This window comes from Ursus arctos, unplaced genomic scaffold, assembly GCF_023065955.2.
Source record: "Ursus arctos isolate Adak ecotype North America unplaced genomic scaffold, UrsArc2.0 scaffold_2, whole genome shotgun sequence".
Lineage (NCBI taxonomy): Eukaryota > Metazoa > Chordata > Mammalia > Carnivora > Ursidae > Ursus > Ursus arctos.
This window is the reverse complement of record NW_026622874.1, coordinates 39,752,039-39,764,231: the sequence shown is the minus strand read 5'-3', so window position 1 is coordinate 39,764,231 and position 12,193 is coordinate 39,752,039.

Genomic DNA, 12,193 nt, shown 5'->3' with positions numbered 1-12,193 from the left:
TGAACATTTTTCAGTTCAACTGAAAATATTAAGTGAGTTAGGTGTTAACAGTTAAAAATGATTGCAGGCCTTTGTGGTTGGTGCCTGCGAATTCTGGGTCCTTCTCGGGGCTGGCCCAGTGGCTGGCTTATGCCCGAGGGGTCAGGACAAGCAATGTCTCAGGCACAGTGTTGCCGAGTGCTCGTACAGGGAAATGTCACAGAAATCCCATAGTGGGGATTTGTCCCTGCACAGAGACATGCCTTAGAGCTCCTTTGACATGGGGCCCCTCTACTTTCTGAGAAGACCTGAAGGAGGAGGAAACATAAATACCTCCAAGGCCTGCCCCCGAGCCCTGGGAGAGTGGTCCCTTTCTCTCTCTCTCTTTTTTTTTTTTTTTAAGATTTTATTCATTTATTTGAAGAGAGAGAGAGAGCACAAGCAGGGGGAGTGGCAGAGGGAAAAGGAGAAGCAAGCCCTGCGCTGAGAAGGAAGCCTGATGTGGGGCTCGATCCCAAGACCCCCAGGATCATGACCTGAGCTGAAGGCAGATGCTTCACCGACTGAGCCACCCAGGCGCCCCTGAGGAGTCCATTTCTCACACTGTGCAGAGAGCTCCTGCTCTCCCCCTCATCTCCCCAGCTTCCCTTTCCTTCCCTCCTTCCTGTCTTCTCTGAGAGCGGCTCAGGGACTGGAGGGCAGGCAGGCCAGGCTGTCATCTCGGAGCTCAGGCTGGGAGACCTGCGGGCCACGTCTGTACATGGGACAGGATCACGCACGTCCGGGGCAGGGCCAGAGCTGGGTTCCTGCTCCAGTGGGGGCGGCAGTAGCCTTGGCCAGCCTTGGGGGGGGGGGCTCGACCCCAAGGCTGGGTCTCTTTTGGCCCTGGAACCAGCCCTGTTATTATTCTGATTGGTTTGTGCCTCTTTCTCTTCCAGCCCTCCTCCCATCTCTCGGAAAACCCCAGGCACCCTGGCCCCAGCTCCCCACTCCAGGAGCCTGGAGTACTGGTTGTCCCCTGGTTTTCCCCCAGGGTGCTGCTCCAGGCCTCTGCCGTTCAGGCCCAGATACCACCAGCTTGACGGGCCCACCAAGCCTCACCCTGCTCTCGCCCCCTGACCTCCACCCCTCCCCTGCCAGACAGCAGCCCTGCAGCCACCCAGCAAGACTCTGGGGAGGGTACATTCCTCCCTGCGGGGACATGGCCTGGGGAGAGAAGGGCTGGGGCTGGAATCCTGCTGATTAGCTGTGGGTCCTGTGGTAAAGCGCCTCATCCTTCAGAGCCTTAGACTTTCCTCATCTGTCAAATGGACGGAGCACCTGGTCAAAGGTCTGGATCGAGTGCGAGAGCGGGTGAACAGGGCTTCGCCGGGCCTCTGGCACACCGCGGGCCCGCCCGCATCCTACTTCCCCATTGCCCTTTCCTCCTAGCTCATTTGTGTTCTTCTTTGCATCTGGTTGGGCCCAGGATGCGACAGGCCTGCAGGTGGTCCAGCTCCAGCGATGCCTGATATTGCCCGAAGCTGCTGTCACCTTGGCCTCACCCGCGGGGCTGGAGGCATTAGGCCTCCCTTCCTGCTCCTTAGAGATGATGTTTCTGTATCTATGTGGCCTCTGCGGCTCCTGAGGCATCCTGAGACTTGGCAAACGAGTCAGAGCAAGCTGATAGCACACAGGAGCCAGCCAGCACGGCGATCTTGGTATGATAATAAGCATGGGAAGCTTCTCCCCTGAAACTTGGAAATGCATCAGAGAGGCCAGCGCTCAGTCCCTGCCTGCAGCAGTGGGGGTCCTGACACAAAGGGTCTTTGTTAGTTTTCCCTCCCCTTCCACACACCTGCAGGGCTATTTTAAGTGGCAGCAGGGGGAGGTCTCCTGGGAAAGGAGCCTTTGGGGAGGAGGACCTGGCCTCACATTCCAGGCACTGTCCTGAGGTCTCTCAGAGGCCCCAGAGCAGCCCCGTGGTCACCACAACGGCTGGCTGGGTTCCAAACGGGGGCTTCCAGAGGAAGAGGTTAGCGCACCTCATTTCTCTTACAGCACAAGTCCCAAGTGCTTCTGTTTGTCCAGCTCTGTGTGCCAAACAGCAGCAAGCACAGCGTGTGCGTGCATTATTTCACGGAGTCCTCATAATAACCCGGAGAGGGAGTGCTATCCCCATTTTACAGACGACAAAAGTAAAACACAAGAAAGATAACTAACCTTGTGGCGGTACTAAGATTCAGGCCCAGGTTCCTCTCCCTGCGTTACCCAGCCTGGGCCTTGTCCCGGGACGATCTTCTAGGGGCAAGTTTTCTCCCTCTTTCCTCCTACTAGTGAGGAGAGAGGGGCAAAGTATGTGTGAGTGGGGGTCTGCCAGGGGACAGATGGCACACATACCCGGCTGGGCGAAGGGAAACCGGCAAGGGGGTGTAAATTCCCCTGAAGGGACAGGGAGAAGAGCCGTCCCAGGGGCCTGGGGAGAGCTGTGGCCTCACTAGAGGAGTGTCACCGTAACCCTCAGGCCTGGCAGGAGGTGTGGAAACCAGAGTGAATGAGGACCAAGCAGTCTTTGCCCTCCTGCAGCCCGTCTCCTTCGACTGACGCCAGGGAGGCTGCACGTCCAGGGAGCCCGGATGCCGCTGCCTTAAGGGGGGTCAGTCTTCCAAGCACAGGGCACAGAGTAGGCGAGAGAGTCGGGGGGTGTGGTGGCGGGAATGATGGCGACCAGTCTGCTCAGGGAGCTTCTGGAACTTTCTGAGAAATGTACACTGTTTGTTGTTCCAAGGAAGGGGTGGGCCGGGAAAGCAGACAGTGTTGTTTGGCCTGTATTCAGGGCAGAAACTTTCACCTGAAGTCCTGGGTGCTTGAGCCCTAGGAGAGGAACAGAGGCCTGCCTGTAGAGAGAGGCTAGCCAGGTAGAGTGGGGAGGAGTTGGGGAGAAGATGAATGTCTGAAGGAAGGAGGAAGGGGAGAGAGGGAGCTGCAAAGGCCAGCCCACCCAGGACGAGGGCCTGCCTGCTTCTCACCTCCAGAAACACTCACGCTGCCAACAGTCACTCTATGAATCTGCATTACATTCTGCTTGCAAGGCCTGTCCCTGCTGTCATCACGGATGCTGCTGTCCATGGCCCGCCTGGCCCATGAGAGCTGGCTTTCTGAGTGAACGAGGAGGGGGCAATGCCAGCTCAAGCACTGCCTCCTCCAGGTAGTCTTCCCACTGACCACAGCCCAGCCCTCCTGAGCCTCTGTGCTCACACCGTTAGCATTGCTAACAGGCCTCCCTCTGTGGCCTTCAGACTGTAAACTCCTTAGGAGCGGTACATGTTTGATTCGTCAACATAACCCTTGTGCCTGGGAGGAAGGGAGCCGCAGGGCGTGGAGCGCTCAGCTGAGAGATGCTCTGTAATCCTGACCGCCCCAAGCTCACCTTCAGAAAAGAGCTCAATGACCCAGTCGTGTAGTAAGGGCAGCTGCCTCCAGCCCCAGGACCCCCTCCCCCAGGGCCCTGCCTCTTATCAATTAGTAGCTGGCAAGGATGGCTCCCCTGACTGTTTCTTTGTTCCCCCTCCCCTAGCAGCTGATGGGGAATGGGGGGCGGGGCGGCGGCAATGGTATCCTGCTTGCATCCTTGCTGGCCTGTGTGTGCAAGGATGGGAGACAGTGCACCCCGGAGGCCTGAAAGGGCCCCCAAGGGCTGGGGGAAGAGTGGGCTGTGGCCTTAATCCATCACATCTATGGACCGCCCAGCCTGTCCACAGCTCCCCAGGCAGCTTCCGGAGAGATCACGGCAGTTCTATCCTACCTGGGGCTCTGGAATGGAGTCCTGATTGGACCTACTCCCAGGAGATGTGTCTCTCCCTCTGCGAGCTGCTGGCCCCAGTGTCTTTTATGCCTGAAGAAGTGGGATTGAATGGAGCCTGAATCTATGCCAGGGTAGTTGGGGGCTGGGCCCATTTCTGGGGCACTGGCACGGGGAGCAGCCTCAGCTGCTGGGTGAGCCGCTCCTCAAGGTACCTGAAGGCTTTCAATCCGTGTCCTGGAAAAGAGGGAAGAGAAGATCCTTGATCTCTCACCTTCCCCTCTCAGCTGTCCCCAACCTCTCTGTGTCGTTGGTGTCACGGAACATAGGACCTGGTTGGATAGACAGGCAGGCAAGGGGAGATAACTGAGAGAAGGACCCGACTCCCCCCCCCCCCCGCTGCCCCCATCAAGCCCCCCGGGGCATCTCTCTTGTTTCCGAGTTGCTTTGCCGTCATATTTCTCTCTCTGCTCAGCCCCACCGGCCTCAGCTGCCTGGAACAGCCCTTGCCCACTCATCCATCATCCTGGCTGCAGGGCTCCTGAGCTCATCTCACAGAGAAACCTTCCTGCCCTAGGCCTCCAAGGAGATGGACTCAGCTGTCAGAGAAAAGAGGGGTTTCCGAAGGGGTCAGTCAGAGCGCCAGGCCCTGCAGGATTGATTGGCTATGAATTATGGATGTCACATCCTACTTGGTCCCAGGGCTCCTGAGGCAGAGAGGGTGTCCCTGCCTCCTTCCTTCCCTGATCGGCCCCTTCTCCCTCGTATGGCTTTAGCATGCACTTCTTTCACAGTAGGTTGCTTCCTTAAAGAGTGGGTATTGTGTGCCGCCCTGCCCCCTACAGCCAGAGCTCTCGGAGCAGGAGGGTCTTGTGGTTTCCATCCACTGGAGCCTGCCTAGAAGCCTGGACGGCCAACTGGTGCTCAGTCTGGAGCCGTCACTGTGACTGAAGATGGGTGGCGGCGGGAAGACCCAGGGGAGGAGGGGAGAGGCGGGGGTGAGCCCAGACTGTTGGCCAGGCGGCCAGGGCACCGCCGCGCCCATCGCGCACTCGGCCACACTGGCTCCCAGGGAGGCCAGCCTGTCCTCTCCCTGCCCTTCTGGGTCCCCTCTGCGGCCGCTCTGGTGTCCCGTCTGCGCGTGTGCCCACGGGGCCATCCGGGGCGGTGCCGGGCCAGGGGCGCCGGGGAGTCAGTCCCACGACCACTCCCGGATGCCGCTCGGCCCTCCGAGCAGAGCCCCATCCGCGCGATCTCTGGCAGGACCATCTCGCTCACAACTCACACCTTCCTCCTAATTCTAACGTCCCCCAAGCCGGCTCCCTGCCCGCCTCCCGGCTCATCCCCGTCCAAACCGCCTTGCGCAGGACTTCCCCAGCGCCGGCCCGGACCTTCGGATCCCTCTTGCGAAGCCCCGGCCGCTCCGGCCCCTTCTCCTGCCGGGGCTCAGCCCTGCGCAGCCGCCCCGCAGCCTCGCCCAGCACTGCACGCCGAGGCCACTGGTGGTGCTGAGCCGAGCCGGGGCCTGGAGGGCCTCTCGCCCGCCTGCCCTTCATCCCGCGAGCACCCCCTCCGCCGCGGGTCTCTTCTCCAGCACTTTCCGTACCACCCTGCCTTCCGCGCGTCTTCCTGGGTCTCGGTCGGGGGTGGCCGCCCCACCTTGGCGCTTGTTACGCTTTGTATTTTAACCGCTTATCCCCGCACCCGCGCACCCCCGCGACAGGCCCGGCTCCCCAGCGCCTGGAGTCCCTGGCACCTGAAAAGAGATGACTCCAAGCGACTGAATGAAAGGAAGGAAGCAGGGGTGGGGGGTGGGTGGACCCCGCGGAGGGGGGGGGGCAAAGGCTCACAGGTGAGGGGCAGGAGAACGGAGGACGGGGGACCCCAGGCAGGACAGAGGAGCCACGGTGCTGGGAAAGGAGAAAATAGGGCCAGAATCAGCCAGGGAGGTAATATTGCTTTGAATATACAAAACGCCCTTCCCTAGCTGTCCCTGTCAGTCCCTTCTCCAAGTGAGGAAAATAAGGCTGTTTTCCTTATGCCAAAGCCTGACTTGATGATAGACCTCGCTTCCCAGGAGGTGGCAGTGGCTCTGATGGGTGGGGAGGAGGCGGGAGGAGGAGGTAGAGGGTGGGGGAGAGAAACAGAGAAGGGAGGAGAGAGACAGGAGCGGGGGAGGAGAGGAAGAGAAAGCTCTCGTTCTGTGCGCTGATTACTAATGTGGTGGAAAGCGCAGCGGGTTCTGTGGGGAAGCATTTACTGTGCATGAGATAGCAGGCAGCCGCGCTCAGGAAGCTATCCCCGGGCTCCTGCGGGAGCTGGAGGGACGGAGCCAGGAAGGTGAGCGCTGGCCAGCGTTTGGAGACTGTTTGGCCTTGAAGCAACAAGGTGAAAAGGACAGAGGGCCTGAAATCTTGGCTTTGCCCGTCCCCCGGCCCCCATCCCAGGCCCTCTCACAAGGGGACAGGGCTCTGCTGCTCTCCAGGGGGGATAGTTCCCCCACGGAAGTCACAGACTCCTTCCTTGCAAGGGTGGCATGTACGGGTCACCGGGGCCCTTTGTCTGCCTTGCAGGGGGTGGGGGCTGCATCCAGCCCAGTCCGGGCACAGAAAGATGGCCACTTATGGAAGCTTCTGGGAGTTCCTGTCCCTGAGGGAGGGCAGTTCCTTGCAAGTGGCTGGGTCTGAGCAGTGTGCCGACGCCGGGAGTGAGTGGGATGCCCCGGTAACGGTGCCCCCTCTGCGCTAAGGGGAGCAGAGGGGCCCACCACGGTGGGAAGGCCGCTCTCCCTGGGGCGTCATGAGGGGGCAAGGCGCACTGGTTGGCTCTGAGACTCAGTAAGTGGCTTCAACTCTAAGCCCTACCTTCTCAGGGCTCTGTCAAGAAAACAAAAGGCTGTGTGGCATCTCAGAGTCCCAGACTGTTTGTACCTTGGGGATCATCTAAACCAACTCTGTCATGGCCAGAGGAGGGGGACAGAGAAGCCATTTGCTGAGGCCACACAGCAGGTGCAGGTTCCCTCGGGGACAGCTCTCACCTGGGTTCCAGTCTCCATGCCACCCGGCCCAGGGGCCTCTGCCTCTCCGGAGCACACCTCAAGCTACAGACTGACCCTACGGACACGGACGTCTGACTCCGACAGGGCTGAGACAGAGCGGAACTCATGGTGCACAGTCTTCTCGAGCAGAGGACCAAGGGAAGATTCCACTGCCTCGGCCCAGCCCGTCGTCCTGACAGTACGCACCCAGGGAGCTGCTCAGCCCCTGCTCTTTGCGCTCCAGCCTGGCAGGCTTTCCTACTGTCCCTCCTCCCTCAGCTCGGGGTGCCTCCCTTCTTCCTCCGCTTCCGTTCCCCGTTTCCACCCATGACCCTACCCAGGCCCCGCAGCCAAGCCCTGGCTTCTTCCTCCTTAAAAGGTCATACTGGCTCTGGCGCTGTCACCTTTCAGTTTGTGAATCATGCTTCCTTTCCCTACTCTGCTTCTAGCATCACGAATAGGGACACCGAGGAGTAAAGTTGTCTGAACTCCTTGAGAAGGACCCACGGCACTTCTGATGAAATCCCACAGAACCCTCATGCCTGGGGCCACGGAGCCTCCTGCCCCACCTCCCACCCTGCTCTGGCCACTCCCCAAGGCCTCCTCCGTCCTCGCACTTGCCCTGCTGGCTTCTGTCTGCATAGGGCCTTGCTCCCCCTCTTCCCTCTCTGCCTGGAAAGTGGTCCCCTCAATTTTTACACGGTTGCTGCCTGCTGGTCACAAAGGCCTGGGCTCTACAGTCACCACCTCTGAGAGGCCCCCCCTTGAGTACCTTTTCTAATGTCACTGGCCTCTACCACCAGTCTCTGCCACATCACCTTAGCTCTGTTGTCTTCTAGTATCTGTCCCTACCTGAATTATATTCTTTATCTGTTATTGCTTGTTTATTCCATGACTGCCTGTCTTCCCCACAGAGATCAGGGACCCTGTCTGTCTTATTACGATGTCCCTGGTGCTTGGCATTTAATAAAGCATTGTTGTTCAAAGAGTCAATGAAGGATGCTAGAGGTAGTCAACATCGAGGTAGGGCCCGGATCTATGTAAATCTCTGTCGGTGGACCTTGAAGACGCAGGGGTTCCTCTTCCACCCTGCTCGGGAAACTCAGGTTCAAGATCCACGTGAGCCTGGATGGAGAAGCAGGGGATCCCCATCAGCCCCTGTGATGGAGGAGCGGGGGGCTGCTCGCTCTGTTCCCGGGGGCGTGTCCTCTTTCTCCAGTGTTGATGATTCCGCCATCTTTCTTACTGCTTCTTTGCGGGCTGTCCTAGCCGGGACTGATATAGCCCACTCACCAGACCTCACCCTGGGAGTGGATTGGTGGGAATTGGCTTGGCAGGGGCCCAAAATAAACAAACAAACAAACAAACACACACATTTTCTCCTTCCCATTCCTCTTCCAAGATTCCAGGCACAAGATGAGTGAGCAGCTCCTGAATTCCGAAAACGAGCCCTAGTCTTCCCAGCTACAGAGTGCAAGAATGTGGGAGGTGGCGGAGAGGCAGGGGAGGGGCCAGGTTACCTCTCCTGGGGTTCCTGTCTGCCCTGGGAAGGAGCTCAAACCCCTCCTGGAACACACCCCCTGGGGCTTGTTAGGATTCTGTTTACCAACACGCCGGAAGGAGCCTATTGTGCTCAGGGTGGAAGGGACGGGAATGAAATCAGTGAATAGGAGCTCAGGAGCCAAGAAGCTAGGCTCAGAGACAATAGATAGGAAGGGAGGGGGTGTGGGAAGATCTACAATGGAAAGGCTTGGAGGAGAAATCCAGGTGTGCCTGTGGCCCCATTTGGGGATGTCCGGAGAGGGAGGGGGCAGAAAGTGAGCCGTTGACAATCTGATCTCTGCAGCAGCTCTGCCTCCCCCGTGCCGCGGAGCTGGACCCACACTCTGTTTATTGGGTGTGTTCTCCATGCAAGGCTCCTGGAGGAAGTGCGAGGTGCTAGTGATTGAACCCCTCTGCTAGACACGCCGCGCCCGATCCGAGCTGGCGGAGGGCTTTGCCGTCTTTCCATTCCGCTTCTTACTTGTGTGACCTTGGACAAAGAACTTAACCTCTCTGAGCTCTTCTATAAAACGGGCAGTGCCCACCTCCTAGAGATACTCTGGGGATGGAATAAGGTCGTCCACGCCGTGCAGGGGGCTGGCACAGGGCCTGGCACCGGGTCCTGCAGATGGGGGCTGGCTGGCTTTCCCGGAGCCCTCTGGCTGTGACTTAAAACCAGGGGAGACGACCTTCTGCACTAGGTGAAGTCCTGTCTGGACACAGGGGCTTAGACCGAAGTCCTCTGAGGAATCTCAGGGCCTTCGGAATATTGAATTTTTCCCAGCTTCCCATCTTTCTCTGCCTCCCAGAATCTCTGCAGGGATCATGTCTTGATGCACTGATTTTCAGAAAGACCCTATTTTCAGACCAACTTGTTCAAAGGAGTAATATCTACGTCGGCAAGGTGATTTTCACGCAAGTATATAGATGATCTGAGAGCCTCGAATCCCTGAAGACTACATTTCCCCCTTCCTCTGCAGGTGACTTTAGCTTCAAACAGCTGAGTAACTGCTTAATACCTTCCTGCTCCGCAGAACCTTCCCAGCTTGGGGGCTGTTTGCATCTTTCTGGCCTGGTATTTTGCAGGATTACCCGGAGCCATGGCTGGACCTCAGGCCCTGCCAGTGGTCCCACCTCTCCTATGCCCACCCCGTTCCCCCCGCCCCCCACTGCACTCCGTAGCTCTCCTTTGAAGGCCACAGGCTCACCTGCCCTTGCTTGTCCCTAAGATTCCAACCTGCCATCCTGCCTGTCTCCCAGGACACAGCGCCTTGCGGATTTCTTAGATTCCCCAGGAGAAGTGCCAGGCTCCAGGAGCCTGTCCGGGGTTGCAGGGCCCCTCTGGGGGAGGGAGCACCCCTCCCGAGCTTGCACTTCATAGTCCTTTGCTGGGCATCTGCTGATCACCTCCCATGGGCAGTTCAGGATCTGTGGCTTCTTGGGTCAAGATGGGTCAGGGCAGGTGTCCCTGTCAAAGGTTCCTGGGCCCAAGTGGGAGAGTTGGGATTGTTCCCTCTTCTGCAGGGACCTGAGAGGGGCTCAGGAAGGCTTGCAGCTAAGTCAGCTTTTAGGGTCAGAGTGCAATTGATGTGGGAACAGACACCTTGGCTTGGGACACAGGACATGTCCTGTGCTGTCCGTATTCTCTGTCCTTGCTTCTCTTAGTTCTCCTTTACCATTGGCATCTCTTTGTCACCATTGGTCCATGTTGCAGGGAACAGTAGGAATGGAACGGGGATGGGGATAAATACAACACCCTTCAGGCTTAGATGTGCTTTGGGCAAGGGAGCGGGGGCCCAGGGAGTTCCAAGGGGAAGGTGGACAGAGTAAGGTGCAGGTGTGACCTGCCACGTGTCACACAGCAAGTCGGGGCCTGGGGCTGTGGACTCTCATTCTAGTGCTCACTGCCCTGCACCACAGTCCCTTTGCAGGTGGCCACAGCAGGAAACACCGCACTCCCTCCTGTGTATGAACCGTGTGTTAGACATACGCTAAAGACAAAGGATCTGGAAGGCAGGGCTGGCACCATGCTGCCAGGAGAAGGCTAGAAGCTGTTTGCTCTGGTGCCCAGGGACAGAAGGGGACAAAGAGAAAGGAGACAGGAAACATTTGGTGGGCGGGGGGGGGGGGGAAGGGGCAGTGTTCGGGAGTGGTGCTCAGGATGTCCAGGGCCACAGGTTTGGCCACGTCTGGGAGGGGGGCACAGGGTGGTCTAAAGACAAGGAGGCCTGAGTTTGCGGAGTTCATTGCAGTGACGCAGGAAGAAGATGGTCCCTCGGCTGCTTTGTCACCCGTGGAGGAGAAGGGAGACATGGGAAGGGTGGGGGGCACAGCCACGTCCTGCCTCCATGAGGAGAGCCTGGTTCAGGCCAGCAGCAGCCGCAGGAGGGAGATGCGTGAGAGGAGACGGGGCTGCCGGGCCTGAGAGACAACCTTGAGAGAGAGGAGCGGCAAAACAGAGCTGGTGTGGAGTGTGGGGGAGGGGAGGGGAGGGCAGAGGAAGGAGAGGAGCGCTCCAGACAGTGGAGGGGGCGGGGCAGAGCCCTGTCCACCTCCCGTCTGTCTGCCCCCCTCCTTGGGGCCCAGCAACAAGGATGCAGACACGGGCATGTGGGTGCTGGACCGCCCACGTGCCTGCGGGGTGGGGCAGAGATGGGGGGCAGCGTGTCCTTGAGCCCTAGGGCTTTCCTGAGCTCAGAGCCTCAGAAGCCACTGCCACCTCATTACCTCGTGTGCTCCATCAGGATTCGGGGCCCTGACGGCCTTGAGGCAGGCTCAGGACTCGGGTCTGTGGGCAGCTCCCATTGTCTTTCAGCCTGGGAGAGGCTCTCCCCACTCCTTGCTGGTCAAAGAGCTCTGGGGAGGGGGGGGGGGGCTGGGGAGGGAAGGCAGGGCACTCATGCTTTGCTCCAGCAGCCCAGCCCGGATAAGATTTCCTGTTTCTCCTGCAGGAGTTCCCAAGAAATGATGGCTGTCCCTCCCCACCCTCAGTCTTGCTTTTCTTTTTCTTTTTCTTTTCTTTTCTTTTTTTTTTTTAAGTTTTATTTATTTAAATAATCTCTACACCCCACGTGGGGCTAGAACTCACAACCCAGAGATCAAGAGCCTCATTGCTCTTCCGACTGAGCCAGCCAGGCACCCCCAATCTTGTTTTCCTATATGTTAAGTCATTTTGCTCTTGAACAAATCACTTAGCCTCCCATAGTCTATCTGGGAAGTAGGGGTAGTAATACCCTCCTCACAGAGTTGGTGGGACTATGCATTAGATCCCATATGTAAAAGAGCTGCGTAGCGTGCAAATTCGCAGCACAAACATAAGAGATTATTCCCCAGGGAGGAGACTAAGGGAAAAGGCAAGAGGAAGAAAGTCTAGGTGGGGTCACTCCCTGGCGCCCTCCATTCCGCACCAGTCCCCTCTGGCCCCGGCCTAGCTGTGGAGCTGAGGGCGGGCAGGTGGGGCGGCAGTCCCTGCAAACTCCCGCTGCTGGTGTTCCCTTCCTCCTCCCATGAGCCTCACAGAACAGAGCAGGGCAGAAGTCCCAAGGCCATGGGGTGCTGAAGACGGGAGAGGGAGGTGCTTCTTCTTACAGGGCTGACAGGACGGCCCCCAGGAGAGCCACCCAAGAGCCAGGGCCCTCGTCAAGATTGCCAAGATTGAGTATGGGTACTGATGGCCCCTGACAACCCAGATGAGGGAGGCCCGGAAAGTCCTGCACTTGGAAGAGGTGGATTTTGAGCCAACTCAGAGTGCTCGCTGGTGGTGAGGCCGCCGTCCTGCCTGACTGCCCCTCTCTCCTCACCATGGTCTCCATCTCTGGCTCCCATCCACCCTCAGTCTTTGCCATTCGGTAGGA